The sequence below is a fragment of the Panthera tigris genome, chromosome A1 (assembly GCF_018350195.1).
Source record: "Panthera tigris isolate Pti1 chromosome A1, P.tigris_Pti1_mat1.1, whole genome shotgun sequence".
In the NCBI taxonomy this organism is placed as follows: domain Eukaryota; kingdom Metazoa; phylum Chordata; class Mammalia; order Carnivora; family Felidae; genus Panthera; species Panthera tigris.
In genome coordinates, this window is record NC_056660.1 from 107,086,442 (window position 1) to 107,112,346 (window position 25,905).

Sequence of the window (25,905 nt, forward strand, 5' to 3'; positions counted from 1 at the left end):
AAAAGAATATCTAAATATATAATGGAGTATAGTAAATGTTACATAAGCATTATAGAAAATATTCTCTCCCTGCCACATTTTTACATCCTGAATATAAATCACCTATAAATTCCAATTTTCTGTTTAGCTTTCATTGCCCCCAAATAACTAAACTGTGGGAGAGAGAAGTCACTTTCCCAGTTGCAAAATATGAGGTCCGAGGAAATCCCTAGAACAGAGGGACAGATTTTTAATGAACCGTAACATTTTAGTGTACACAAATTAAGATCTCTAATTGTAGAAACTTTAGAAGCAGAATTTCAATTGAAGAATCTGCTAAATGCAGTGAAAAAATCTAGTTGCATTATAATTCAGTGCCGACTTAGCCAATAACATTTTTAAAATGAAGCAGCAGAAAAATTGATTTCTAGCTGCAGCTGCCTTGGGTTTCTTTTTTATTGGTTAAATGATGCAGGTACAACAGAATCAAACAAGTAATTTCTGATGGCCTCTAATAGCTCCTTCCTGTACCTCTGAGCTGTCAGAAGTGGAAATAGTTGTTCTTAAGGGTAATAACATATATGGGACCATTTGTCTACTTTGAAAGCTTTATGAATCATTTTCAATGATTTCCCTTGATACCTTGTAATATCAGCTATTATGGCCCTCTTCTTTTTCTTCTTAACTCCTACCTCTATGCTCCACGGTCTTACTCATTTTGGATACAACTAAGTGTACCATCATCAGTAACTAGGTTCAGGGAATAGGTTTTATTTGTGACTTTCCCTGTAATTTATTCTCTGAATAATGGGAAAGAAAGATTTGAATGTGCTACAAAATTTTTAGGTGCTAAAACTCAGCGTAGTTGCCTCATGCAGTTAAGTAAATTTGGGTTAGGATATGATGCAGTATTCTTTAATTGCAGTTACACATTAATTTCCATAACAAAAATATTTTTAATAAAATGTGACAGTGTATTATAACATCCCATGGGCTTAGTAGCAATCAAATGAGAGCTAAAAGAAATGAGCTTGAAACAATGAATAAAAGCTGTATTTTAAAATGAAAACTTGCCAACATCTATATTTTATAACTATTTGCCATATATCCTGCAGGAAAAATACCCAACTCATTTGGAAGTGAAAAACTGAGTCAAATTAATTATTCATTATCTAGTAGATTTTTAAGTACCTTTTTAAAAAGTCATTGGGTTGAATTCAGTTAAGCTTGTGTGTTCTAAATATGAAGGTACAGTTTTTGTGTCTTCAGAAATTCAGAGTGTATAGATTCATGTAACTGCATGGTTCCAGTGGTCTCCAAGCTCAGATGTCAAAAAATGGAATTTTATATATTTTATAATTAAGCCCTAATTTGCATTATTGTATGCAACTTAGTCTAGATGTTTTCAAGAAATTCATTTCAGTTCAGGAATTTCCTGACCAAATTTAAATTCTGTTTTAAGTTTTGCACTTCTTTTTTATAATGTATTTTTACGTCTTTTATTCTTTCTCATGCTGTTGTAAATTGAATTTTTTCAATAATTTTGTTCTTCTGGAAGTTATTCCTGGAGGTATTGCTTATGCTTACAGTCAGCTCCTTCAGTTCTTTGAATGCTGTTATAATTCCTTATATTAAGCTTCTTGCTTAAATACCTTGAATGATATCTTTTGTCTGCAACAAACTCTGAATGATAGAAAATGACGGGTCATTTGTTGGATCATGGTGACCTTCTATTAACTTTAGAATATATATGAAGATTTCACCTTTAGAAGTTGGTATTCTGTGTCACATAGATGGTGGGAAAATAATAATACATCAGTCTCATACATAAGATATAATAAGTATTGCCTGGGAGATGTGAAGTAAGACACTTGTTTTGGGATTCAGAAAATATCAAATATCACACCATATCAAACCAGTGGTGAAATTCACTGAAATGTTCTAAATGGGAAAGAATTTAATCATGTAACATCTGTTCCTATATGTCCTATGAATACAAGGGATATTTATAGTCTTTGATGTTTAGGAAGAGACTGGCTTCTGCAAATTTAAGAGACTTGATCTTATAAATAAGATTAGGAAAGCTGAGCTTGAAGATGGAGCAGCTGTTTAATTACATAGGATGATGTGAAATTTTCCACTTTTCACAGCTCTGATAAAGAGAGAAGGAATATAGGATTAAACGTTAGAACTCCCAAGATAAATTTTAATTAGTCAAAAATTTTTTCCATATCAAAATTAGCTAATGATTTGGAGGATACTGTTCTCAGGAGTCTTCATAAGAGATCTAACAGGTATTTTAACAAGGTCTTATTAAATGGTAAAGATAGCTGTTATTTTATCATTTATCTGATCTTAATCATTAAAAAGACTGTTGGCAAGATTGGCAAGATTATCATTTAGGTTGCACACAAAAGTTTATATTAAAATACTTTTGGGTGCCTGGGTGGCTCATTCAGTTCAATGTCTGACTTCGGCTCTGGTGATGATCTTGTGGTTTATGAGTTTGAGCCACGCTTTGGGTTGTCTGCTGTTAGCACAGAGTCTGCTTCGGATCCTCTGTCCCTCTCTCTCCTCACCCCTCCCTGCTCATGCTCTCTCTCGTTCTCTCTGTCTCTCAAAAATAATATATAAATTTAAGTAGTGTGTGTGTGTGTGTATAGTATTCAAAAAAATACTTTTTAAAGGGTAAATACGAACTCATATTTAGTTGAGATTGTCAGATGTATTTCAAAGAAAATATGAAATTTTATTTAAAAAATTTAAAATACTAAAGTGGTATGGATGTTAGCTTGATTATTATACCACATATCATGTACCAAAAATTTGATTAACCTGCTTATTCTAATGTGAATTAGAAAAGTAAAAAAAAAAAAAAACACAGGAGTTTACTCTTTTTATTAAGTATAAGAGATATGTCTTCTCACCCACAAAGCAAGTAGAAATTTAAGCCGGGGTTCGCCTTTCATTTTAGAACTGCTTTATTATTGATGATTTTATTTTTACCAATTGCCATGTAGAGTGTCCAGATTCTCTTCATATTTTTTTATGTTCCATTTATTAACATAACATAAAATTTCTTATTTGGAGAAATGTTAGAGAAAGTCTTTGTATATATGAATTAATTGGCCAGAGAATAGTAGGAGAATTTTAATAAATTTGTTTTGCTTACATGGAAAGGCCACAACTTTTCTTAAATCAGGCTGTCAAAATTCTATGATATTTGTGTTTCTCACATACTCCTTGGCCCCACATCCATTATATGGAGGGAAAAGCAGGATTTATTTCCAACTTGGTTTTTCTGATTTGTATCCCTCCTCCCTAACCAGTAGATTTCCAAAATACAGTTACATTTAACTCTGTTTCGTTCTTTCCTAACCGTATCTTATTCTTTATGTTACTTTTTTCATTTTGTGCCTTTGACATTCATTATAAATAATTTTTCTTTTAAGATTTATTTTTACCTCTTTTCATCTTCCTCCTATTCACTGATTCCAAAATATTTAATGGATATCTATTATTTGTCATATACTGTCCTGAGTGCAGGGATACAGCGATGGGAAAAATTGTAAACAAATTGAATGTTTTTTATACTTCTAAAAAGTAAATACACAATAATAACATGAATATAATATATTCCCAGGATTTAAAGGAAAGAGTAGGGATTTTGCTTTATTAGACTCTACTCCAATCCCATTCCAGGGACACTTAACTGCTTTAAAGTTTAATGTCCCCCTTTCAGACTTTTGTATGGATTTATAAAAATAAATAATTTATATAGAAAGAAATACCAACTTCTGCCTGAGCGGAATCATGCTATAAATGCTTCTTAATTTTATTTTTACTCTTAGCAGTGTGATTTCGCAGTCTTTCCATTGCAGAACATGCAGATTCATTTAACTACTATACAAATTTCTATGGAGGTAACTTAATTCATTTTACCATTCCTTTACTGGTTAACATTTAAGTTTCTACTAATTTTCTACTAATATAATCATTACTATAATGAATATATTTATACATATGTTATAGATATTTTTAGAGATTCTATTTTATAGTGGGGCACCTGGGTGGCTTAGTTGGTAACCATCCGACTTCAGCTCAGGTCATGGTCTCACGGTTCATGAGTTTGAGCCCCACCACAGGTTCTTTGCTGATGGCTCAGAGCCTGGAGCCTGCTTTGGATTCTGTGTCTCCCTCTCTCTCTGCCCCTCCCTTGCTCACATTCTGTCTCTCTCTCTCTCTCAAAAATAAACACACATTAAAAATTTAAGTACACATATAGATAGATTGATGTAGATATTCCTGTGAAACAGATTACAAAATTAGATCTCTGTGTCCAAACAATATATAAATCCCAAGTTTGTTTCAATATTTAATTCCAAAAAAGATTGTACCATGTATACTGCTGTCAATAATTTTGTTAATTTCCTGTGACTTTCACATATGATCTCACGATAGTTGTAATTTTTTGAATCTGAGAAATGAAATATATTATTGTTTTAATATGTATTTTTCTGATTTTTAGTGAGGTGGGTCATCTTTTTGTATAAATATGGTCTGCTTTTATTCCTGTGTGTTGTTACTTAGTCTTTTTCCACTTTTAATCATTTACCTTTTGCTTACTGCAATGTAGACATTATTTATATATGACGAGTATAAAACCTTTGTGTATCCTATACAGGGCATCTATTATTTAATATATAATTAATACCAAATTTTTTATATTCCTATTATATTAGTTTGCTAGGGCTACTGCATATTAATTACATTTCTTAAGACATGAGTTATACTTCCTTTTTAACTGTTTTTAGTGATTGCCCTAGAGTTTACAATTAACACAACTAATTCAAGTCCACTTTCATATAAACACTAAAGCAGTTCATTGGTTGCGTAAGTTTCTTATAGTAACCAAATAATCTTAAACCCTGCCTCACATCCCTTGTACTGTTATTCTCATTCAGTTCACTTATATATAAATATACAAAGCATGTGTGTGTATGTATGTATATACGTATATATACATATGTATATGCATATATACATACATATAAGCTTGCATAATCAAATATATTATTGCTATTATTTTGAAAAATTATCTGTTAGATCAATTAGGAAAAAGAAAGAGAAAAAAAAATTTTTTTACTTTCTTTGATGTTCATCCTTTATGTTGATCCGAGCTTCTGACCTATATTATTTCCTTCTCTCTAAGAATTTTTTTTAATATTTCTTACAAGCCAGGTTTACAGGCAACAGATTGTCTTAATATTTTTGTCTGAGAAAGGCTTTATTTCTCCTTCACTTTTGAAAGATAATTTTTCAGGGTATAAAATTCTAGGTTGGTGGTTTCTTTCCCTCTACACTTCAAATATTTCACTCCACTCTCTCCTTGTTTGCATGATTTCTGAGGACAAGTCAGATGTAATTCTTCTTGTTCCTCTTTGTGTAAGGTGTTTTTTTCCCTTTGACTTATTTTCGCATTTTTTAATCTTTAATTTTCTGTGTAATTTTTTTGGCACTTATCCTGCTTGGTGTTCTCTGAGCTTCCTGGATCTGTGCTTTGTTATCTAACACTAATTTGGGAAAATTCTCAGTCATATTGTCCAAATACTTTTTCTTTCTCTTTTTCTCTTTGTTCTCCTTTGGGCCATCTCATTATATATACATTACATACTCCTTGGATATTGTTTTTTTCAATATTTGTTCACTTTGCTTTTCAGTTTTAGAGGTTTCTTTTGAGATATCCTCACGCTGAAATTTTTTTCTCAGTTGAATTCAGCTTGCTAATAAACCATTTAAAGGCATTCTTCATTTCTGAGAGTATATATTTGTGTCTAGCATTTCTTTCTGGTTCCTTCTTGGGATTTGCATTTCTGTTTACACTATCTTCCTTTTATTGCATGTTGTATGCTTTCTTTACCCATGGGAGTCCTCAGCATATTAACCATTATTGTTTACATTTCTGATCTGATAATTACAACATTCCTGCCATGCTTGGTTTTGATATATATCTCTTCAAATTATGTTTTTTTGCCTCATGCTATGCTTTGTAGTTTTTTCTTGAGTACTGGACATGAAATACTGGGTAAAAGAAACTGCTGTATTTGGCCTCTAGTAATTGATGTGAGGTGTGGGGGAAGGAAGATGAGCTATAGTCCTTTGATTTGTTTTAGTCTTTTAGTGCACCTATACCTCTGGACTATGAGTTTCATAAGTGTTTCTCAGTTTTCATCTTCTTCCTCAGGTAGGAGAGAATGACTAAAGTGGGCTAGAGTTCAGTATTTCCCTTTTTCCAGGCCCTTTAAGCTCTGATAATACCCCAGCAAGTCAGGTTCTGGTTAACTGGCTTCTCCTACCACCATGACTTGTTAAGAACAGGGTGTTCTCAAGTTTTTCAAAATGGTTCCTTTGTTCCTCCTCCCTGCAGGAAGCATGAGGGTGTTTTTCTCTGATACTTATTTTGAGACTGTGGTAATGATCTTGGAGGTAAAACTTAGAAAATTGTGCCATCTCCCCACCCCTATACTGAGTCTCTTAGGATTTTTAACTCTCAGACTTTTCCTCTGAGCCTTCAGCAATTTTTCAATTATAATTCAGCTTTTCCTCCCAGAAATTGTTTGCCACAGAGTTTTGGCTCATGAGTTTCTGTTGCTAGTAAGTTATGATTCTCTGTTTACCTGTTGGTCTCTCTAGTTTTAGGAGTAGCATGTTGCCTTGTGACCTCACTTCTCTTATGGCTCTAAGAAGAATTGTTGATTTTTCTTTCTTTTTTTTTTGTTTTTTGAGTTTATTTATTTCTTTTGAGAAAAAGAGAAAGAGAGAGTGCGCACATGTGCACACACAGGAGGGGCAGAGAAAGAAGGAGAGAGATAGAGAATCCCAAGTAGATTCTGCACTGTCAGTGCAGAGCCTGACCTGGGCTCAAACTCACAAATCAGGAGCTCATGATCTCAGCAGAAATCAAGAGTTGGCTACTTAACCAACTGAGCCATCCGGGTGCCCCAAGAGTTGTTGAGGTTTCAGTTTATTCAGCTCTTTACTTTTTAGAATGTAGTGGCAATTTGCAAGCTCCTTATAAGAGCCTGTTATAAAGGGATATAAAGGAGTGTAAAGCGTTGAGTGATAGATTGAGTTCCCAACAAGATAGGTTTGTTAACTATGGTCTAAGGTTCCAGAAAGAATAATGAGAAGAGAAGGAAAGAAGTGGTGGATAGTTGTGTCAGGAGGGAACAGCCTTCTCAGGCAGAAAAGAAGGGGTTGCCAGTTTGTTAAGATGACTGCAGTACCCTGAAGTTTGGACTTTTCTAAATTATCCTAATATACTTATGTGGCTCCCTTTTTAATTCCTAGGGTGCCACTCTTGTCTTTTTTTTTTTTTTAATTTTTTAACGTTTATTTTTGAGAGACTGAGAGAGACAGAGTGTGAGCAGGGTAGAGGCAGAGAGAAAGAGGGAGACACAGAATCCAAAGCAGGCTCCACACTCCAAGCTGTCAGCCCAGAGCCCGATGTGGGGCTCAAACCCATGAACCCTGAGATCATGACCTGAGCTGAAGTCCGGTGCTTAAGCAACTGAGCCACCCAGGTGCCCCATGGATGCCACTCTTTTCTAACCAGTATTCTAATTATCCCATAAAAGCCCAGCTGATATGTCAAATTAAAATGATATAATTTAGCAATTTATAAAATTAAATTATTATTGATTTTTAAGTTACTTCAGCACCATGAAAGCAAGAGATTAGAAAGTTTCTTGGTAGGTTGTAAAAGTCCCTGACTCTTCATCCATGATTTGAGCCATTAATTTAGAGCACTGAACATGTCAATCTATTTCTTTGATCTTTCCAGTATTTAAAGAGTCCTTTATATTGTTAATAGGCAGCAATTACAAGTTTTCAGAAGTTTTGCCTTCACTCTATTCTTTATTCCAGGAAATTACACTTGTTAATTCAGCTAACTATTTTACCTCTGTCACTGGTGGGTTGCCAGGGTTGGATGCTAAATACTAGTGAGATTTTCACTTATGTCAGATAACCACTTTTTAATTCTCATTTCCTTCACATTCTGCTTCTTGCCACCACTGTCGGTACCAATTGCTACATTAGCGATTTTTCTACATTTCAAATGGCACAATCTATTATGGGTGGTTTAAACAGAAAATAAATTCGTTTACAGATTCTGTGCTAGGGCAAGACAATGAGGTTTGCAAGCAATATAAGGAGCAACACTGACAAATAATATTGTGAAAACAATCCAGCGGAGCCTCCTTGCTACCACCCAAAACCCAGTTGCCAGAGTACATGTGTATATCCTAGCCACTTGATGTTTAAACTTCTGCCTCTTCTCTGTTGATTCATAATTTGACCCCATACACAAAAGGCAGGGAGAGACCGAGGGCATGGTGGACCACCCCCTGCCCCCAGACTGGCAAGTGGCAGTTTTAATAAGCAAGAGGACTTACATATGAGGCTTGTCTGGAGTGGTCACACGATGAGAAGATCTCCACACCAAGCGGCCAAATTTTAAAAATTTATATGTAGACACTTTAACTGGGTTCCGTCATATGTTCTACCGAGAGAGTTTCAACACTTTACTCTCTCAGGACTGTATCCTTGGAACAGCACCTACTGGGGAAACAGTAGGGAGAATGTGTATTCCAAGGACAGAGGAAAGGGTGAGAAGCCTCTAATTGCCCAGGTCCTGCTCATTGGTCAGCCTGTGGTCTGTCCTCTCTATCACTTTCTCCAACTGTATCTCAATCAATGCTGGACATTCCTGCCAACTCCATGATGGACAGTAGTGCTTGCTTCGTCACATTATCTGCTTTTCAGTCAAGGTTTTTCAAGGTTTTACAAGGTTCTTCTGAATGGCAGAGCCTGGATCACAAATGAGACTGAAAGGAAGGCTGCAGAAATCACTTTGGGATTTCTGCCTTGGGGTTGGTTATATACAGGGACAAAAACTCTCCAAGCATGGAAGGGATATGCAAAAGGTTTACGGCAGCCAAAAGGCATAATATTTGTCTCTGATACATCCTATTTTCTAACACAAAATTGCTAAAAATTACATGTTTTGAACATGATTTCCTTGTGCTACTGTCTGCATTCTGTAGCTCTGGAGTTTGTAGTGACCTTTCTTTTTTCTTGATGAAAAGAAGAGATTAAGAATTACTTTTACCCCTAAGCTTGTTAACTGTCTTCATCATATTATTTGTTGCAGTAAGTCTACTTTCTTCCTAAGTATAGTCTTGAAATTTTAAGACTTCCCTCATCCATTTTGGACTATTTACTTTTCAAGCTTACTGCCTAGCTGTCTTTCCTGTTTTCTTCCATTTGCTCTTGTGGTTTAGTTTCCCTTTTTCTCTGATTCCATCTACTTTCTCTCTTGGATTCTTTTGCTTTTATAGACTGCCTCTTAGTTAATTTTCTCAGAAAGAGTATAGAGGAAGAAAGCTTTCTGAGTTCTTCTATGCCTAAAAGTTTGGCTGTATATAAAATTCTAGATTCAAAATTATTTCACTCCAGAGCTGTGAAGATACTTACTTGTCCATTTTCTTCTAGCTCTTAGTTTCTTGAGTATTGATGGTAATTATATTTATTATGAGAATTCTAATATCTTTGGGGGCAACCTGTTTATGTAACTAGGTAATAACAATATTGGCTATCAATCTATGGTTTTAACTGCAGAAATAGTATTTTATTAAGTATGAGAAAAAGAAATGAAGATAATTTATATATGCATATTTTTAAGTAAATACACTGATTTCATGAAAGGTGAGAGAAACAAGATGCTAAATAAATAAAGAAAGAAAGAAATGAAGATAATTTTAGATGTGCATATCTTTAAGTAAATACACTGAGTTCATGAAAGGTGAGAGAAACAAGATGCCAAATAAATAAATAAATAAACAAACAAACAAACAAAACAAAACAAAACACACACACACAAAACCCAGGAGGATACTGTATTCACATGCTTTTTACCATCCACAATCTTAGTCTCTTCCCTTTCCTTTTTTCTGGATACAGCCGTCCCTTCTAGCACAAAAAATACCATACCTCCCACAGCAGATACAGGGTTGATTCTATATTCTTCGGCTAGGGTCAGTGCTTGGTTAGGAATTCTGGCTTCAACCAGGGAAGTAGACTCAATAAGAGACATTTTATGTACATATACATACCTATATATACTTACATACATTTGTTACAGGTAATCAGCTTACACAATCATCAGGACTAGTTAAACAGTCTTTTTAAAGTTATGTTTCCACATTTAAAACTGGACTTGAAGTCCACAGTCAGACCCTTAGGAAGGGAAAATCGTGAGCATAAGTTGAAACCCCATGAATATGTGCTGAAACTCCATGAAGATGAACTGAAACTTAGGTCTATTCTTGTTGCCTCTGACCTTGGTGAAAAGAGTACCCTGCACAAGTCTTAACTGCAGAGCTAACCACGTACCTTGCCTTAGGAATCAGAAGAACTGGAAGTGAATCTAGAGAACGTAGAACAATTGCTGGTGCTTCATGCCTTTGAGATGTGTTAAGCAATCAGCAGCAGTAGAGGTAAGCAGTAAAATGCTTGCTTCCTTTCCTAGTTCTTCCAAGTCTTGCAAGAATTTCCTTCTGGCTCACCCTAACTGGAAACATACAAAAAAGGCAGTTCTGGGTAATGTAGTTTTCAACTTAACCAAGTGACACATTACGTAGCCATTGCTATTCCCCCCAAATGATAAATGATTTATTTACCTGAAATTTTATCCACCACAACTGGAAAAAATATTAAGCAAATGGCCAACAAAATGATCTTCCCACATGTCTAACAGAATGAGTTAGGCTAGAAATGAACCTAAAAGTAATAGTGATAGTATTTTCTATAGGAATTTGTGTAATAATTAATGGCTTTTTAAAATATTTGCCAGTGGAAATTCTTTTTGTTTAATCCTAGTTTTTTTTTAATATATGAAATTTATTGTCAAATTGGTTTCCATACAACACCCAGTGCTCATCCCAAAAGGTGCCCTCCTCAATACCCATCACCCACCCTCCCCTCCCTCCCACCCCCCATCAACCCTCAGTTTGTTCTCAGTGTTTAATCCTAGTTTTATGTTAGTAACTTTTTTGTAATAATTTATTTTTTAATTTACATCAAAATTAGTTAGCATATAGTGCACCACTGGTTTTAGGAGTAGATTCCTTAATGCCCCTTACCCATTTAGCCCATCCCCCTTCCACAACCCATTCAGCAACCCTCTGTTTGTTCTCTGTATTTAGGAGTCTCTTATGTTTTGTCCCCCTTCCTGTTTTTATATTATTTTTACTTCCCTTTCCTTATGTTCATCTGTTTTGTATCTTAAATTCCTCATATGAGTGAAGTCATGATATTTGTCTTTCTCTGACTGTATGTCAATAATTTTTGAATAGTATAGGTCCCATATTTTCAAAACTATGAGCAAAACCATAATGTTAGTATATACAAAGTTTTTCTCTTTTTTCTTAGCTCTGGTAGAAGAATCATCTTCTGTTTGATCAAAAAGTGGCATCACGTTGTTATTAGATAATTTAACATCACTTTAAGTTATAATCTGTTTAGTTAAGATACCCATTCTGATTTCTCCTGCAGTGATGGTATCATAAGCACCAAGACATTATAGAAGCATTAATAATCAAATTCACAGCTGGGTCTTGTCAACACAATCAAAGACTAATGAAAGTGAATTAAAGCTGAAAGCAATGGTTGGAACAGTTCTGGAATCATTCTGCTACTCCTCACATAGCCAAGGCCATTACATGGTTCTCCAAATGTATAATCCAAAATGGAAGGAAAATGAGATTCAGCTGGTCTCCAAGACACACAGGAGACCTGATGAAAGCATTGTAAATAAGCCAGTGGACTCCATCTATCATAAATAGTAGGCTGGTTTTTCATAAAACAAAGGACCTGGCAGAGAACGTGCCAAAATGCTGTTCTTTAATAATGAGATGGAGCTGATAGTTTGTTCAATTTACACATCAATTTGTCCAGAAGATTTTTTTGAAAGGCAGAAATGTTTGAATGCTAATCACTTCATATTTGAAAGGTGTCTAAATCTCTAGCCAGAGGGTATTGTGGAGAGATTAAAACGTTCTTAGTTTGGTAGAGGCTGAATTTACAGCAGTGAGTTTGGAAAGCTAAAATGTAGTTTCCCATGGATAAAGCTGTCATTGAAATAGATATGTCCTGGGCATAAACATGATCATTTTAAGGCCTTGACTTGTCACATCTTGCGTTGGTTTTCATGGCACAACAATACATATTTCTTTTCTTTCTTCTTTTTTTTTTTTTTTTTGATGCTGGGAGTTGTTTCCCCCCCCACCCCACCCCCACACCTCTAAAAGATTTTAGATGAATTTAATTATACACAGAAAAAAATAACTTGTATGCTTTTACCAAAGTGATATAATGGCTCAGTCTCTCGCAAGAGAACTATTTTAGTTGGTATTATGAAGCTAAATTTCTTGAAAAACCTCTTTGAATATCCTAAAATCATAACTAATTATTTTCAGGGGAAAATGTGAGAGCAAACAAGGTGTTGAGTCTTATTCTAAATATGTAGCTGAGAGCGGGAACTAGTATATTTATCTCTATCAGATGAATTAGAAATTGTATGTATTTTTTATTTCAGTATTTTTATGATAACTCTTTCTTTTAAAATAATGCCTCAGGTGGGTGCTAAGTTTCTAGAGATGGTTCCTCAGATTTCACAGAATTTCACTCAAATTTCACTAAATATGTTTATACATTATTAAAAACATAATTAAAAACACAAATGTTTTATGTAGCCTAGTTTAACATACTAAGATGATTAGTATGCTGATTTCTTCATATTTATGCAGTTTTCAAGGAGAAAATCTTTTCTTGGCAATTCTGTTTAACTGAAGAATATTCTAAGATTTCAAGATAAACTTTAAAAACATTTTACCGGGGCGCCTGGGTGGCTCAGTCGGTTAGGCATCCCGCTTCGGCTCAGGTCATGATCTCACGGTCCATGAGTTCAAGCCCCGCGTCGGGCTCTGTGCTGACAGCTCAGAGCCTGGAGCCTGTTTCAGAGTCTGTGTCTCCCTCTCTCTCTGTCCTTCCCCTGTTCATGCTCTGTCTCTCTCTGTCTCAAAAATAAACGTTAAAAAAAATAAATAAATAAAAAATAAATAAAAATAAAAACATTTTACCATAACCCCTCAGTTGTCTATGTAAGTGAAATTTGGATGCACGTATTATTTTCAGCCATTGCCCATGACTCCAAATTGTAAATGCCTATGTTCATCAAAAAGTAACTTTGTCATTTCATTTACTTTTTAAAGAGCACATGTTATGTATTTAATCCTACATAGTTAAATAATATTAATAAAATTCTTTTCTTTTCTCTTGATTTTTGAGATGCCACTTAACATTTCTTATGAAAAAAGATTTATGCTGCTGAAAAATTTGAAAATTCACTTCTTAAAATGTGTTAATTTTCAGTAAGCCACTTATTCCTCTTTAAGTTTAAGGGCATGAGAAAAAAAGCCACTCTTCCTGATCTCCTGTGCATTCATGGCAATGGTTATATCCTCTGTAATAGAGTATAGCCCATAGCCCTTTACCTCCTTTATAGCTGTTTAACAAGTAGGGCAACTAACCAGGGCTGACAGATCAGTTTAGAATAACCGAGAACTCCAGTCAGGAAGAGAGGCCATCTTACTTGAAGGCTCTTTTCCATAGTTATTTATCTACCTGGTGCCCACAATACAGCAGGAGTTTGGAAAGTGCCTCCTTCACTGTTCAGGTATGCAAATGGTTATCAAACACCATTTGAGTCAGGCACAAAACACCGTCTACCTTTTTGGATCCTACTTTCATTTAAAATAAACACCCCGCCCCCCCAATCCTAAGACTCAGAAAAAGATCCACTGCTTCTAGAGAAGGGTAGAGACAAAAAGGCCTTCTGTCTGAGGTGAGATGCAGGAAATTCACTTGGTTCCAGGCTTTGGCATCAACACAAAACAGGAATCTGTTCAGTTGGTAGAGAAGCAGGAAATTCTCTCCTTCTTCTTCTTCTTCTTCTTTTTTTTTTTTTTTTTTGAATTTATTTATTTATTTATTTTGAGAGAGAGGGAAAGAGAGCGCACCAGCAGAGGAGGGGTGGACAGAGAGGGAGACACAGAATCCCAAGCAGGCTCTGTATCGTCAGTGCAGAGTCTGACATGGAACTTGACCCCATGAATCTGTGAAATCATGACCTAAGCCAAAATCAAGAGTCAGATGTTTAACGGATGGAGCTGCCCAGGCACCCCTTCTCTTTGGCCCAAGACCTAGCATGGATACAGGTAGAGTTTAGCTGCCAAAGAGAGGAGGAGTGGAAATGCTGAAAAGGCCCATATACAGTGCTCAGCACAGGCCTGCATAATATTGAAGCGCAGCAAATAGAACTGAGAACTTGCCCGCTGCATCACATAAGCCCAGAAGTTTATCAACAGTGAAAAGCAAGAAAATGCCCTCTCTATGGCACAGACATCAGGAAGCACTGGAAACTGAAGGTGGAATAGAGTGAGTAAAATACTCTGGCATCTCAGGCCCTATACTGAACATATGCTAACAGCAGCCTAGGGCTGGAAGAATTTGAAACCTATGATGCACAGACAGCTGTGTGACAATATTGAAGAGTCTAACATAGATGTGATTAGACTTCAAAAAAGACAAGACAGAAAGAACATGACAGAAGGAATATTTGAAGAGATAATGGCCAAGAATTTTCAAAATTAGTGAAAGAATACACTGAAGAAACTTATAAAACCCTAAGAGAATAAACAAAAATTTAAAAAATAAACAATAAAACAAAAGAAAACACTACTTAGACACATTATAGTCAAGTTTCTGGACACCAGAAATATAGAAAATGCCTTGAAAATATACAGAGAAAAAAATTGTTAGGTACAGAGAAACAAAAGTAAGAATTATAGCATACCATTCATCAGAAAATATGTAAGTCAAAAAATAGTAAACAAATAATATCTTTTTATTCTGAAATTAAAAGAACTCGGCCAAATTACTATAGTCAGCACCTATATCCTTCAATAAGAAGGCAAAGATTTTCTTAGAAAATGTGAGAGAAGGCATTGTGAACACACCTGCCATCGAAGAAATATTAAAGGAAGCTCTTCAGGTACAGGGAATTTTATAAAAACTGGAAATTTGGGTCTACATAAAAAATATGAAAGGACTAGAAAAGGTAAAATTAAGGGTAAATATAAAAGACATTTTTGTCTTAATTTTAATCACTCTAAAAATAATTGACAATTTAAAGTTTAAAGAACACAATGTATTTGGGATTTATGTAACATCAGTGGGTGGTTTCTTGTTTAGTGGCAAGGTTAGTAAGAGGTAAAATGTTGGTTGCACCATCTTAAGTAATTCCCCCAAATTTCAAACTGTGGGTCAGCCCTTGAGTTTTAGGTGGCTTTGTCAACCATTCTTTGTCATATGAATGATTGGAGTCCTTAATTGCTCTTCCTAATATTTCTGCCCTTAAAAATTTAGTCACTAGGATATGCTTCAATGTAGTATGTTAAAATATTCTTGATAATTATCCATTCCAAGTTGCTCCATACTTGATTATGAAAGCATGCTGATGAATTGAAATATCTCTGTCATAAAACCATACACGTATATTGAACATCATTCTGTAAAAATATGTATTGTGCCTGATGTGACTTTGAGACAGAAATTAAAAGAAGATAATTGCCAAACCTATCAGCATATCAACCAGCTTGGCTCTGTTGGACTTTTGGTACTATCTTTACACCTAAAGTGTAAAGTGAGCACACCTCAAGTGCTGGAGTAACCACCACATTTCCCCTCCATAGCCTACTCTCTATCTCCAGAAAATATGCCTTGCACTGAGGCATCCCAGGAGTATCAGAGAGCTTTTGAAATCAGTGCTTCACTTTCAATCATTTCTCTGATTAGGGCTATTATCTCTTGTTGCTCTCCTGGAAATCTGTATTGCTTATAGGGAAATCAGGATAAGGGTATTAGCACATTTTCAAAGAGTTCAGGAGCCCCTCCTTCACTTGCCAGTGTGGAATAATGTACGTATCTGTGTTTTATCCTTTGTTCCTTCCCCTTTCCCTTCCCCCTCTGCCTCCTCCCCTCCTTCCCTCAGTCCCTACTTTCCCTCCCTCCCTCTCTGTCTCTCATCATTCTAGTCCAGTGGGTGACTTTGAACAATCCTTCTGAAGATCACGGCCAGATAGAAAGAATTCTCACCAATTTTCTATACCCAAGTGATGCATGTGCCTGAAGCTATGGTTTTGTCCTGGATTCTCTTCTTTTCCCCTGTAGGTTGAAGGAAGTATTAAAAACAAGTGATGTATTTTTCATATGCGAGGATATGGTTATTTTTTTCTATTTCCTTCTCTCCACCAAAGATGCTACATCTTTCATAAATGCTGATGTAATTTTCTTTGGTAAGTTTAAACTGTTGTGTTCACTTAGTCACACACTTTGAAATGCATTTGTGTCACAGAAATGTGGTATTCTGCTTTAGAGAGATCCTCAGTCCTAGTGACAAGGGGTTGAGATCAGGACCCCATTTTCCTCCGCTTAGCTTTCTCAGGAGCATTTTTCAGCAGTTTTGTCCTCTGTTTATTATTGTCCTCTGGTTATACATTGTGCCAAGAGCCTTAGAAATTTTTTTAAAATTTATTTAAATCTCAGTACACCTTAGAAAGTAGTCAACATTGTGATCTCCATTTTATAATTGAAATTGAAGCTGAATATGTTAATTAAGTGATCCAAGATCACACAGTTAGTAAATGAATTTAAGGGGAAATGGCATTTTTGTCACCAAGCAACAATTTACTTCACCTGCAATAATAGCCTTCAATTTTCAGGACATGTGTTTTGCAAACTCTACAAACCCATGGTCTTCTTGGCTGGTATGTAACCTGAGATAATATGGAGCTGCATTTATTTTCCAACATAAATTAAATCATAACACGGAAGAGAGTATCATGCCAAGAGTTGGAGAGCAATTCAGTCCTGATGATACTGTTTGATTCCTGAATTTTGATTCTCCCTAAATCCAGATTCCCCTGGAATTTTTCTTTTTTTCCTCCAGTTTTACTGAGGTATAATTGACAGATAAAATTGTATATACTTAAGGTGATGTTTTGATATATGTATACATTGTGAAATGATTTTCACAGTCACGCTAATTAAAATATCCATCACCTCACAGTTACCTTTGTAAGTGTGTGTGTGTGTGTGTGTGTGTGTGTGTGTGTGAGTGTGTGAGATGAGAACATTTAAGATCTACTGTCTTAGCAGATTTCAAGTACACAATCCACAATTAACAACTTTGGTCATCATGGTGTACTTTTCATCTCCTGAACTTACTCATCTTCCATAACTGAAACCTTGGAAATGTGTTCTGTACACACACACACACACACACACACACACACACACAAGCATATTATTCAGTCTTGAAAAAGGAGGAAATCCTGCCATTTGTGACAACATGGATGAACCTGGAGGACATTATACAAAGTAAAATAAGGTAGAATGAGAAAGGCAAATGTGTGATACTACTTATATGTGGAATCTTGAAAAGTCCAACTCATAGAAGCAGAGAGTAGAAAGGTGGCTGTCAGGGGCTGGGGAATAGACACTATAGGGAGATGTTGCTCAAAGGGTACAAAGTTTTAGTTAGGCTGGAAATTTTCAATTATATGTGCAAAAAAATTCCCTTTACTTGCTTAGGCTAGTTGAAACTTCGTTTTGTGATACAGTAAGGAAGATAGGACTTGAACTCAGCTCTGCATGACTCAAAGTTTATGATATAATTCATATGCTACTGTGCCTCTCCATGGGTGTTATACTGAGGACAGAGGAAGTTCAAGGAATTCTTTACCAATATCTAGTGACTAAACAAGTAAAAGATACTCTGTAATTTCCTCCTATATCAGTAATGAGAAAATTGTCTTATACAAAGTTTAATGTACCCTATGTGAGCATTTATTAGGGAAGTACACAAGTATTAGATATCTTTCTCAAAGCGCTGACCTATGTTATGAGTGAATTATCATTACAAATGCCATTATATAATTTTCTGTAGACTTGAGGTATATTTTACTTTTATATGTCCAAGAAAGAGAGATCTCAATATTATTCTCTTGTTTCTTCATAAGGACTTCTCTCACAAGTGACCATTTTTTTGTCCTAGTTCAAATTATGTCAATGTTTGTTAAAGGGAGTTAGACACATAGCCCACATGGCCCATTTGTTTTACTTCTTTCTAGTACCAAATCAATATATTCTAGTGATGGGACAAATGACTCTTTTCTCCTACTCCTACTACTAAAAGGAAATCACTTCACCTGATTCAGACTCTGGACCTGAGCATACACATTTAAGCCACCAGAATAAACTGAAACCAAAGGAAAAAGGACTGTTCTCAAATACACAGCCCTTAGCAGGGCTAATGCAAGATTCCTTTTTCACTTGACACATGGAGAATTTACTACTCCTGGATGATGAAAACACAGTGTTGATTGTTGACTGATACTTATACTTACTGGCTTTGAAATGAATCAAGTCCCTGTAATTGTTTAAGTGCCCAGTTAAAGACATTCGTTCCTTAGCTTGGCACAGAAATACTCAACAGCAAACCTGTGTCTCATGCACTATAGCTGCCTTTACCACCTTCTGGAGAGTTCCTGTATATAGTTTCTCTGAAGCTAGTGCCAGCCACTTAGTGAGCAATGAATAAACATAGGAATAATTTTGTCTGAAAAAAGGCTATAACATAAAGCAGCTCTAGAGAGCTCTCAGGAAAGCCCCAAGACACAGAACTGCTTGACAAAACAGACTTAGCCTACCACCAAATTTTAGCACCCTGTTAACTACTTTCTCAGGTTCTCCCTCCAGGGAGGCTGAGGGGATGTTAAATAGTATTTTTCATGGTTAAAGACTCCATTTCACCTTGATGTCCCTTAAGCATGATACCAATTCTCCATTTAGATCATTTTGAGGTACAGAAGTTGGGAGGAAGTAGAGGGAAACTACAAAAAAACTTTGCAGGATGGAATAGAGGGAGGAGAATCAAGACTTGTGTATGCAAAAGGCCAAGGTTACACTTAAATGCCTGGAAGCTTGTGCACCCTTAACTAGGGGAAAAGGAAAATAGCATCTGTTTGTCAGCCCACTTAGTGGGGTCTCCCAGGAACAGTCACTGTAAGTGGAGGGTACTAGGGTAGAGGTTTAGAAAGCTAGAGTGGAAAGGAAGAAAAATCCAAAGGAACATTAAAATATGATCTCTGTCATTAAGAAATAACAATGAAGTGGGAAATGGAACATGAACAAATTTTTTAAAAGATCAGTATAGCAGCAAACAATCAGAGGAGCTAAAAGTTTAGTAGGACTTGTCATCACTTCTCTCCATTACCCAAATCCCATCACACATACTTTGCCCACTAACACTTTCCAGTTTTGCCAGGCCTTGGGTTCATATCTATCACATTCTCAATAAGCTCCTTGACTCAATTCCTGTCTTTTTCAGATTCTGAGTTCACCTCCTCCAGGAAGGCTTTCCTGAAATGCCATCCCCACTGGGCTCTATCACACCATATGTAACTTGACTGTAAGTACTTTGAAGAATATATCTTTACCTTTATCTTCAGAACCTGAAATACAGAAAAGATTCAAGAAATATTTGATGAATAAAATAAGGTCCACCCCCATTATTTTGTGGATGGGTTGATTAAGACCTTGGGTTAGATAAGACTTTTGCCCAAGGTTCAGCATATAGAAGACTTAAACTCTGGTTTTTGTTGTTGTTCATGGCCCTGTTCACTCCAGTCTGTCTGATGTCTTTGCATCATAGGGCTTACCCAATGTGTAATCTGTTACATACTCCAGGCCCAATATATATGTTAATGACTGTCTCGCTTCCCACATTTGTCAAATGACTTTTTCTTTAAAAACTGAGGGTAAAGATTTTTTTCCTCCCAGAATTAGAAGGGCAAAATACTATGAAATATTACCTTGGACTTCAAGAGACTTTAATAGTTAGCTTGTATAACCCTCAATGGATGAATACAAATCTCTTTGACATTTAAGACAAATTGGCCATTTGCCATCTGTTTGAAAACTCTAGTGGTGGCAACCATAATTTCTGAGGGATGCTGAATGGCTAACATTTTAGAATTCTTCCTCATAATGTGCTGAAACATGCCTGAAGTTTCACAGGTCTGGCCTTCTTCCACATGGCGAAACTGCAAATGTTCATTGCGTGTCCTTTTTGAGGGCTGGCCAGGATTGGACCTTCCATAGCAGTAACAAATCCCCTCGTGGCTGTGACTCTCAGGAAGATGGGTCTGAACATCAAACAAATCACTGTTCCCAGGTGCTGATGGCAGTACATGAGTATATAAGAATCTGTGGGTAAACAGGAAGGAGGTAGAAACTATGGCCATGGGAAGGATGAGCTAACTGATGACCTGTTTTGGGTGAGGCTGGTGAGACAGAGTGTTTCATGAATATGCTAAGAATATGCAGTGTATTTGAGATAAATGTGCAACTTCTTCTTAAAAAGAAACATTTACATAGAATGTTAACCTCTAGAATACCTAGGAAGGCTATCTTTTTGATTCAAAACAAACAAAAATACAAGTCACAACCATTCTACATATATGAAGTCCAAGTAATTTCAAATAAAATTACTGCTCAGCTGAATGCTTAAGCAATTTTGGATTGCTGGAGTGAATCAAAGAATACTTATAATGTAAGCTCATTAGGTTCACAGGCAGATATGCTGATTTAATTCAAGTGTTATCCTCATTTAAATCTCACTTTTTCTTACTTTGGATTACTAGATGCTTTGGCTAATACCATTTGGTAAGCTACATCTTATAAAATTGCCTGTTTGTGAACTGTCTTGCTATTAAAACTTCCATAGCAAAAATCACTTGAATCAAGTGAAATCATTAAAAATGTGTGGTTCTTAAAAGCATGCCTTTCTCCCCTCCATCATAGTATCTTCCTATGCACAAAATAAGCTAGACTATTTATAATGGTTTATATGTCATGGCTTACATATGGCTTTTATATTTATGATGGTTCCTAAATATAAAATTCATTCCAGTGTTAATAGAGACCCAGTTGATATGGTGGTTCAGTCTTGATTTTATAGTCTAGGATTTTCACGGGAGAATTAGGGGAAACCTTAATCTCTTTTCCACCCACACAATAACTCTGCTTATAGTAAAAGATACCTTTTTTAATTATAAACTGTGCTCTCACAAAGTATTCCCTTTTTTCTGTAAAAATATGTAACAAGTTGGTTGTATAGTATTGAATGTATGTCCTGGTTTTAAGTTTTTTAGTTCAGAAATATTATGATTGCTCTTTATAAACCTATTTGGGAAAATATCTATTGTTCTTTTTAAGAAATTACTTAGGAATTACAGCATACAGCAGTGTAGCATTGTATGAATTTTATCATTTGCCTCAGCTTTGCACTCTTAGATTGTGGACACATTAGTCTATTAAAAATAGACTGGCAGCGTGCCTGGGTGGCTCAGTTGGTTAAGCGTCCGACTTCAGCTCAGGTCATATCTCATAGTTCATGACTTTGAGTCCTGCATCAGGCTTTGTTCTGACAGCTTAGAGCCTGGAGCCTGCTTCAGATTCTGTGTCTCTCTCTCTCTGTCCCTCCCCTGCTTGCACTCTGTCTCTCTCTCAAAAATAATAAAATAAACATTAAAAAAATTAAAAATAGACTGGCACATCATATTTACAGGCAGATAGAGGATCCACCCTCTCCCCAGTTTGCCCCCAAAATATCAAAACAGCAACAGCTTGGGGCCTAAGTCTGCATGGACCATTGAATTTGCCACAACAGGCAGAGATAGTGGAAAGCATAATGAATAAAAGCTGAATGTGGTTTACACATTTTTCCCCCATAGGGCATGAAAAGAAATATAAATCCTTTAACTCTTTCCTATCTGTTAGTGTTCTGAAGTTTTTTACTCATAGCAACTAGAAAAATCACAGTGAAGCTTGTACCAAAATGAGAAGTTGCTTCAAAACAGTAGGATTAAAACACAAAATGTGTCTTTCCGTAATGTAATTCTTTTATGATAAATATTTCTTTGCTATGAGGTGCCTGGGTGGGTCAGTCGGTTAAGCGTCCATCTTCAGCTCAGGTCGTGATCTCACAGTCCGTGACTTCGAGCCACGCATCGGGCTCTGCTGACAGCTCAGAGCCTGAAGCCTGCTCAGGTTCTGTGTCTCCCTCTCTCTCTGCCCCTCCCCTGCTCATGCTCTGTCTCTCTCTGTCTCAAAAATAAATAAAAACACAAATATTTCTTTGCTTCATAATATTTCAGTTATTCACTAAGGTTCTACAGAAGAGAGAAAAATAAACATATAAATGTTAAAATTTATCTCATTTCATACCTCATCTAGCATGGTTTGTTTTCATATTACTACTTACAGAGTCTTTTTACTAGCATTCTCCCCAAGATACAGAATTGTAGAGATAACACTGATTGGAATGAATTTCCACTTTATACCTAAGGACAAATTCTTGGGTCTTATAATGGCCAAAAATAGACTGAGTCTACACCAAAACAAAGTAAACAAGTACAACATTGGGGTTATTTGGGTTCAAAACAAAACAAAACAAAACATTTTCTATTTCAGTTACCTGAAAATTTCAGCCCAAAGGAGCATTTAATTAAGATCTGAGTTATCTGTTATTTGATCTGGCCATCTGTATCATTGTCATATATTTGGTATCATTGTCATTTTAAACATCCATTTCATTTTCAGCATTTAGGCACAGGTTTTGTTTACATGCATGTGACAAAATCTAGCACATTGTGAAAATATTAAACTGGCTAGTTTAGCATATCACAACATATTTGATTTGATCTATTGTGTTGTTTAATTTAACCCAAACCAAACTATGAAAAACAAGAATGCCTAGAATAGCTTTTTCTTTTTCAGAAAACTTGACTATTTTTTGCATGAAATTGTAAAAACTTTGAATATTCTTTCACACCTCAATTCCCTCATTTCAAAAATGAGCAAAGGATATTTATAGACCTATTTTTGATAGATACCTCGCTGACAGTTGGAAGTCACCTTTAAATTATGAGGTGGAATATGAAATTATAGGTGAAATTTGACATTTTAAGGGGTTCATCGTCCTCAAATGCAATTATAAGAATCAACCTAGTTTGAAAATAGCAAATGCCTTTCACTATCCTCAGGATGGATATTTTGAAAAGCCTTGGTATGTTCTTGACTGGTATATCAAAGATTACTGAGGGTTGTAGAATAGTGATATATTGAATTATATATTACCTTCACCATTTTTTCCAGCTTTATTGAGACCAAATTGCCATATAAAGGTTACATATAGTTAAGGTATACAAAGTGATGATTTGATACATGTATACATTGTGAGATGATTACTACAGTCAACTTAATTAACACATCCATCACCTCATAGTTACCTTTTGTGTGTGTGTATGTGTGTGTGTAGTGAGAACACTTAAGATCTACTCTCTTAGCAAATTTCAAGTGTAAAAAAATTTGTATTAACTATAGTCACCATGCTGTACATAGATCCCTAGAACTTATTCATGTTACAACTGAAATTTTGTACTCTTGACGAATATCTCACCATTTCCCGTACCCTGCAGGCCCTAGCAACCTCATTTTTATTCTCTGGTTCCAAAAGTTCAGCTTTTTTAGATTCTACATATAAGTGAATTCATACAGCATTTGTCCTTCTGTGCCTAGCTTATTTCACCTAGCATGCTATCTTCTACATTCATCCATGTTGTTGGAAGTGGCAAGATTTTCTTCTTTATGACTGAATAATATTCCTGTGTGTGTGTTTGTGTGTATATGCCAAATTTTCTTCATTCATCCCTTGATGGATACTTCTGTTATTTTCATATCTTGACTGTGAATAATACTGGAGGGATGATGAGTGCACAGATATCTTTTCAAGGTACTGACTTCATTTCCTTTGGATTATGTACCCAGAAGTGGGATTGCTGGAACATATGGTAGTTCCATTTTTAAGTTTTTGAGAAATCTCCATACTGTTTTACATTTTGGCTCTATCATTTTACCTTTTCTAATTTGAACCGAAAATTGTATTGCTTGATTATTTATTAACTTAAATCCCATTTTTTTCCTAGTACAGTTTTAAGAGAAAAATATCAGTATGGTTTACATTAAAATATTTTTAGGGTGCTTTAGAAGGCTGTATATCAGTAAATGTACAAAAAAAAAGTCCATGTATTTACTAAACAGATAATACTGGAGTGCCTATTATGCACTAGTATGCTGTGTGTTGGAAATATAGTAGCAAATCAAGCAGAAATGGTTCTTGCTCTCACAGAATAAAAGACATAGACATAAAAGCTACCAAATGAAAAAATCTTTATAAATTGTGGTCAATGTTACTGACGAAATGAAGTGGAATGGAGAAAAATGTGTGTGTGTGTGTGTGTGTGTGTGTGTGTGTGTGTGTGTGGAATGGAATTACTTTGTATGTGGGAAAGCGTCTTTGAGGAATGGGTGTTTAAACTGAGAATTGAATAAGTCAAAGGCAGTAGCCATGTGAATAACAAACAGAAGTCAATAATGACAAATGTGGCCGGATCATGCTGATCATTGGTATCTTATGTAGTAAGGTCTTTTGAAGCAATAAACCAGGGTGAAAGCAAAGAATGACCAGAAGGTGTGTTCGTCATTTGAATTTCAATCCCAAGTGCAATGGGAAACCTTTGGGTTTCAAGTAGATAAGGAACAGAGGTGATATGTAGGGAAGGATTGGTGGTGTCACAGGTACAAGCAGGGGGGACAACTGGAAAAGAGGCTACAAGAGTTCAGGTGAGAGATGACAGGATTGACAGGTATAGTAGGAGTAGATATAGAAAGGTAGAGGTATTCATAATATGTTTCAGAGGTAGATCAATTAAAACAAATTGTTGAAACTTGATGACAAAGTTCATGTGGTAGCAAGCAGGGATTGGCAACAAACTGGAAGAATATACTAACTTCTAAACTTCTGCCTTAAACTGGATATATGGTAGAATATTTAATCATAAGTGGGAAACTGATATATGAGTGAAAATAAAAGGATTCTGTTCTGCATGTTGAGTTTGACCTGTTTGAAATACTCAGTTATAACTGTTAGGAGTTCATGTGGAAATGGGAGTGTAGAACCCAGAGGAGTGATTTGGGTTGCAAATATATATTTATTTATTTATTTATTTATTTTTAAAATGTTTATTGATTTTTGAGAGAGACATAGCGCCAGTGGGGGAGGGGCAGAGAGAGAGGGAGACACAGAATCTGAAGTAGGCTCCAGGCTCTGAGCTGTCAGCGCAGAGCCCAACATGGGGCTTGAACTCACAAGCCGTGAGATCGTGACCTGAGCTGAAGTCCGATGCTTAATCAACTGAGCCACCCAGGTGCCCCGCAAATATATAATTAGAGATCATCAATATATAGATTTTGTGAGAGAATTCTCCTTTCTACTGATAATGTCATATGTTCAGAACTAAGTACAACTCAATTAAAACTCATGCAAATAGCATTTGTGTCCTTGCTATTAATCTTGATTATAGCCACCCTTACCTGTCTTCCTATATTATTGAATAAAAAACTGCACACTGCTTCTGATACCAGTGACCTAGAAGTCCTCCCATTCCTCATCCTCCACACATGTAAAAGCCATATTCAGATGTTTCAGGCCACCAGTCAAATAATCTGTGTCAGGTCTCTGGAGGGTGTATCACAGAGCCTTTCCTTTTCTGTAGTACCTTGGGTTAAATAGTATAGTAATGAATAAGTTGTGTTTTTTTAGAATTTCCTGTTGTTATT

General features: G+C 35.7%; 1 long non-coding RNA gene across 1 annotated transcript in view; it reads left to right on the forward strand.

The window, feature by feature from the left end:
* LOC122231274 overlaps positions 1 to 25,905 on the forward strand; it is a 332,297-nt gene that overhangs the window by 53,451 nt on the left and 252,941 nt on the right. The window contains exon 2 of the long non-coding RNA XR_006208464.1: positions 19,553 to 19,633. This is a non-coding gene — a long non-coding RNA (uncharacterized LOC122231274). The remainder of the gene's footprint in view (positions 1 to 19,552; positions 19,634 to 25,905) is intronic.